Source organism: Pan troglodytes, chromosome 1 (assembly GCF_028858775.2).
Source record: "Pan troglodytes isolate AG18354 chromosome 1, NHGRI_mPanTro3-v2.0_pri, whole genome shotgun sequence".
NCBI lineage: Eukaryota > Metazoa > Chordata > Mammalia > Primates > Hominidae > Pan > Pan troglodytes.
Genome location: NC_072398.2, coordinates 76,063,390 through 76,070,409, shown reverse-complemented (window position 1 = coordinate 76,070,409; position 7,020 = coordinate 76,063,390).

Here is a 7,020-nt window from a genome sequence, read left to right as displayed (position 1 = left end):
ACAGGCAGCAATCTTTGCTGTTCTGCAGCCTCTGCTGGTGATACCCAGGCAAACAGGGTCTGGAGTGGACCTTCAGCAAACTTTAGGAGACCTGCAGAAGAAGGTCCTGTTAGAAGGAAAACCAACAAAGAGAAAGGAATAGCATCAACATCAACAAAAATGGCATCCACACAAAAATCCTATCCAAAGGTCACCAACATCAGAGACCAAAGGTAGATAAATCCACGAAGACGAGGAAAAACCAGTGCAAAAAGGCTGAAAATTCCAAAAACCAGACAGCCTCTTCTCCTCTAAAGGATCACAACTCCTCGCCAGCAAGGGAACAAAGCTGGATGGAGAATGAGTTCAATGAATTGACAGAAGTAGGCTTCAGAAGGTGGGTAATAACAAACTCCTACGTGCTAAAGGAGCATGTTCTAAACCAATGCAAGGAAGCTAAGAACCTTGAAAAAAGGTTACATGAATTGCTAACTAGAATAACCAGTTTAGAGAAGAACATAAATGACCTAATGGAGCTGAAAAACACAGCACGAGAACTTTATGAAGCATACACAAGTATCAGTAGCTGAATAGATTAAGCAAAAGAAAGGATATCAGAGATTGAAGATCAACTTAATGAAATAAAGTGAGAAGACAAGATTCAAGGAAAAAGAATAAAAAGGAATGAACAAAGCCTCCAAGAAATATGGGACTATGTGAAAAGACCAAATCTATGTTTCACTGGTGTACCTGAAAGTGACAGGGAGAATGCAATCCAGTTGGAAAACACTCTTCAGGATATTATCCAGGAGAACTTCCCCAACCTAGCAAGGCAGGCCAACATTAAAATACAGAAAACACAGAGAACACCACAAAGACACTCTTACAGAAGAGCAACCCCAAGACATGTAATCATCAGATTCACCAAGGTTGAAATGAAGGAAAAATTCTTAAGTGCAGCCAGAAAGAAAGGTCGGGTTACCCACAAAGGAAAGCTCATGAGACTAATAGCAGATCTCTCTGCAGAAATCCTACAAGACAGAAGAGAATGGGGGCTAATATTCAACATTCTTAAAGTAAAGAATTTTCAGCCCAGAATTTCATATCCAGCCAAACTAAGCTTCATAAGTGAAGGAGAAATAAAATCCTTTACAGACAAGCAAATGCTGAGAGATTTTGTCACCACCAGGTTTGCCTTACAAGAGCTCCTGAAGGAAGCACTAAACAGGGAAAGGACCAACCGGTACCAGCCACTGCAAAAACATACCAAATTGTAAAGACCATCGACACCATAAAAAGACTGCATCAACTAATGGGCAAAATAACCAACTAGCATCATAATGACAGGATGAAATTCACATATAACAAAATTAACCTTAAATATAAATGGGCTAAATGCCCCAATTAAAAGACACAGACTGATAAATTGGATAAAGAGTCAAGACCCATTGGTGTGCTGTACTCAAGAGACCCATCTCACGTGCAAAGACACACATAGGCTCAAAATAAAGGGATGGAAGAATATTTACCAAGCAAATAGAAAGCAAAAAAAGAGCAGGGGTTGCAATCCTAGTCTCTGATAAAACAGACTTTAAACCAACAAAGATCAAAAAAGACAAAGAAGGGCATCACATAATGGTAAATGGATCAATGCAACAAGAAGAGCTAACTATCCTAAATATATATGCACCCAATACAGGAGCACCCAGATTCATAAAGCAAGTCCTTAGAGGCCCACAAAGAGACTTAGACTCCCACACAATAATAGTGGGACACTTTAACACCCCACTGTCAATATTAGACAGATCAACGAGAGAGAAAATTAGCAAGGATGTTCAGGACTTCAACTCAGCTCTGGACCAAGTGGACCTAATTGACATCTACAGAACTCTGCACCAGAAATCAACAGAATATACATTCTTCTCAGTATCACATCGCACTTATTCTAAAATTGACCACATAATTGGAAGTAAACACTCCTCAGCAAATGCAAAAGAATGGAAATCATAACAAACAGTCTCTCAGACCACAGTGCAATCAAATTAGAAGTCAGGATAAATAAACTCACTGAAAACAACACAACTACATGACAACTCAACCACCTACTCCTGAATGACTACTGGATAAATAAAAAAATTAAGGCAGAAATAAATTACTTCTTTCAAACCAATGACACAATGTTGTTGTGAAAGAACCAATGACTTTCTTTCAAAGACACCATGTACCAGGATTTCTGGGACACAGCTAAAGCAGTGTTTAGAGGGAAATTTATAGCAATAAATGCCCACAGGAGAAAGCAAGAAAGATCTAAACTCGGCATCCTAACATCACAATTAAAAGAACTAGTGAGGCAAGAGCAAACAAATTCAAAAGCTAGCAGAAGACAAGAAATAACTAAGATCAGAGTGGAACTGAAGCATATTGAGACATGAAAAACCCTTCAAAAAATCAATGAATCCAGGAGCTAGTTTTTTGAAAAAATTAACAAAATACATAGACTACTAGCCAGACTAATAAAGAAAAAAGAGAGGGCTGGGTGCAGTGGCTCACACCTGTAATCCCAACACTTTGGGAGGCTGCGGAGGGCAGATCACGAGGTCAGGAGATCGAGACCATCCTGACTAACATGGTGAAACCCTGCCTCTACTAAAAAATACAAAAATTAGCCGGGTGTGGTGGCGGGTGCCTGTAGTCCCAGCTACTCAGGAGGCTGAGGTGGGAGAATGGCATGAACCTGGGAGGCAGAGCTTGGAGTGAACCAAGATCACACCAGCGCACTCCAGCCTGGGCAACAGAGCGAGACTCTGTCTCAAAAAAAAAAAAAAGAGAGAGAGAGAGAGAAGCATCAAATAGACACAATAAAAAATGATAAAGGGTGGATCACCACTGATCCCACAGAAATACAAACTACCATCAGAGAATACTATAAACACCTCTATGCAAATAAACTAGAAAATCTAGAAGAAATGGATAAATTCCTGAACACATACACCATCCCAAGACTAAACTAGGAAGAAGTTGAATCCCTGAATAGACCAATAACAAGTTCTGAAATTGAGGCAGTAATTAATAGCCTACCAACCCCAAAAACCTCAGGACCAGACAGATTCACAGCCTAATTCTACCAGAGGTACAAACAGGAGCTGGTAACGTTCCTTCTGAAACTATTCCAAACAATAGAAAAAGAGGGACTCCTCCCTAACTCATTTTACGAGGACAGCATCATACTGATACCTAAACCTGCCAGAGACAATACAAAAAAAGAAAATTTCAGGCCAATATCCCTGATAAACATCGATGTAAAAATCCTCAATAAAATACTGGCAAACCAAATCCAGCAGCACGTCAAAAAGCTTATCCACCACAATCAAGTCGGCTTCATCCCTGGGATGCAAGGCTGCTTCAACATACACAAATCAATAAATGTAATCCATCACATAAACATAACCAATGACAAAAACAACATGATTATCTCAATAGATGCAGAAAAGGCCTTTGATAAAATTCAACACCCCTTCATACTAAAAACTCTCAATAAACTAGCTATTGGCAGAACATATCTCAAAATAATAAGAGCTATTTATGACAAACCCATAGCCAATATCATACTGAATGGGCAAAAGCTGGAAGCATTCCTTTTGAAAATTGGCACAAGACAAGGATGCCCTCTCTCACCACTCCTATTCAACATAGTATTGGAAGTTCTGGCCAGGTCAATCAGGCAAGAGAAAGAAATAAAGTGTATTCAAATATGAAGAGAGGAAGTCAAATTATCGGTGTTTGTAGATGACAAGATTGTATATTTAGAAAACCCCATCATCTCAGCCCCAAGTCTCCTTAAGCTGATAAGCAACTTCAGCAAAGTCTCAGGATACAAAACCAATGTGCAAAAATCACAAGCATTCCTATACACCAATAACAGACAAACAGAGAGCCAAATCATGAATGAACTCCCATTCACAATTGCCACAAAAAGAATAAAATACCTAGAAATACAACTTACAAGGGAAGTGAAGGACTTCTTCAAGGAGAACTACAAACCACTGTTCAGTGAAATAAAGGAGGACACAAACAAATGGAAAAACATTCCATCCTCAGGGACAGGAAGAATCAATATCATAAAAAAGGCCATAGAGCCCAAAGTAATTTATAGATTCAATGCTATCCCCATCCAGCTACCATTGACTTTCTTCACAGAATTAGAAAAAACTACTTTAAATTTCATATGGAACCAAAAAAGAGCCCGTATATGTCTTGGATATCCAAGACAATCCTAAGCAAAAAGAACAAAGCTGGAGTCCTCACACTACCTGACTTCAAAGTATATTACAAGGCTACAGTAACCAAAATATCATGGTCCTGGTACGAAAATAGACATGTAGAACAATGGAACAGAACAGAGGCCTCAGAAATAACACCACATATCTACAACCATTTGATCTTTGACAAACTTGACAAAAACAAGCAATGGGGAAAGGATTCCCTATTTAATAAATGATGTTGGGAAAACTGGCTAGCCATATGCAGAAAACAGAAACTGGACCCCTTTCTTAGGCCTTATACAAAAATTAACTCAAGGTTGATTAAAGACTTAAATGTAAGACCTAAAACCATACAAACCCTAGAAGAAAACCTATGTAATATCATTCAGGACATAGGCATAGGCAAAGACTTCATGACTAAAACGCCAAAAGCAATTACAGCAAAAGCCAAAATTGACAAATGGGATCTAATTAAACCAAAGGGCTTCTGCACAGCAAAACAAACTGTCATTAGAGTGAACAGGCAGCCTACAAAATGGGAGAAAATTTTTGCCATCTATCCATCTGACAAAGGGCTAATATCCAGAATCTACAAGGAACTTAAACAAATTTACAAGAAAAAAACAAACAACCCTATCCAAAAGTAAGCAAAGGATATGAACAGATACTTCTCAAAAGAAGATATTTATGCACCAACAAACATATGACATACTGGTCATTAGAGAAATGCAAATCAAAACCTCAATGAGATACCATCTCATGCCAGTTAGAATGGCGATCATTAAAAAGTCAGGAAACAACAGATGCTGGAGAGGATGTAGAGAAATAGGAACACTTTTACACTGTTGATGGGAGTGTAAATTAGTTTAACCATTGTTGAAGACAGTGTGGTGATTCCTCAAGGGTCTAGAACAAGAAATACCATTTGACCAAGCAATCCCTTTACTGGGTTCATACCCAAAAGATTATAAATTATTCTCCTATAAAGACACATTCACATGTATGTGTATTGCAGCACTATTTACAATAGCAAAGACTTGGAACCAACCCAAATACCCATCAGTGATAGGCTGGATAAAGAAAATGTGACATATATACACCATGGAATACCATGCAGCCATAAAAAAGAATGACTTTCATGTCCTTTGCAGGGACATGGATGAAGCTGGAAACCATCATTCTCAGCAAGCTAACACAGGAAGAGAAAACCAAATACCGCATGTTCTCACTCATAAGTGGGAGTTGAACAATGAGAACACATGGACACAGGGAGGGGAACATCACACAACGGGGCCTGTCAGGGGGTGGGGGGCTAGGGGAGGGATAGTATTAGGAGAAAAAAAAAGAAAAACTCTGCCATTGATTATTAAATAAATGTTTTTGCCTAGGGTTATTGTAAAGGCAATTCCTTCTTGGTGCATCTATTTGGCAAGCTTAAAACAAATCGGATTCTATCCTGCTTTAGTGACACAAGGCAAGATAGTATATTAGCCACTTTCCCTTAGTGCAAGTGAGTTTATAAGTTTCCTTTCTTTAATTACATTAACAATGTTCCTGAGAACAGATTTTGTGGAGGAAGGTGAAGAATACTTGTGAACAGTAAGTGATGGGATGAGAGACAGTAAGGAAAGGGAGCCTGAGGGCTTTGCCCCCTGGACTCTGCCATACAAAATGCACAAGATAATGCTATTTATACATTAACATAAACACACAGATACATTTTTGACTCATTTATTTGCAACAGTCAATCAAGGACTGTGAGCCAGGCACTGTGTCAGATGTGGGAATCTAGGTCATCAGAATCCTAGCCTGTTATCCAAGAGGTACAAGCAAACTGCAGGGAGAGAAGACAAAAAGATTATCTGTATCTTCCATTCTAAGAAACTAAAACCAACCAGTATACCTCAGTCTAACTGAGACTGTGTGCTGTTAAGGCTCTATGTGAGAGGCATGCCACTCCTGTGGTGTCCTTGGATAACACCAAAGCTGGATGGAAATGATCACCTTGAACACTGAAATCTGAGATTCCCATTGTGATTATGCTATTGAAGAGATAGGGGAGTTGGTTTAATCTAACAGACCTTGTTCATTGAATTTTTGTTTTCCTATTGTCACACACTTCCTAAGATCTTTAAGGCAGGTCAAATAAACCCTCTGATGTACTTGCTCAAACAACATAATTGGGTTCACCACTACTGCTATGTGTTGTGTCTTGGAGTGATAGCTCAAATAAACTGTTTTGAACTCCTTAAAGTTGTTTACTGCTATCACAAACCAGTAGATACAAATAAGATAAAGGAAGAGTCTGCATTTTGCTATCTTGCACGTTAAATCTGCTTAGAGCTCAGCACTAGGAAAAAGTGTCTTTTTCTACATAACCAGTGTGCTTTAAAAAATTAAATTAAATGATTTTATTTCCTTTATAAGGGAATAAAGCTATTTCCTAGTGCTGAACTCTAAGCAGATTTAATATGTCCAAGATAGCAAAATGCATGCTTCCATTTATCTTTTTTTTTTTTTTTTTTTTTTGTGACAGAGTCTCGCTGTTGGCCAGGCTGGAGTGCAGTGGCGCGATCTTGGTTCACTGCAACCTCCGCCTCTCGGGTTCAAGTGATTCTCCTGCCTTAGCCTCCTGAGTAGCTGGGACTACAGGCACATGCCACCACGCCCAGCTAATTTTTTTTATATTTACTAGAGATGGGGTTTCACCATGTTAGCCAGGATGATCTCCATTTCCTGACCTCATGATCCACCCACCTCAGCCTCCCAAAGTTCTTCC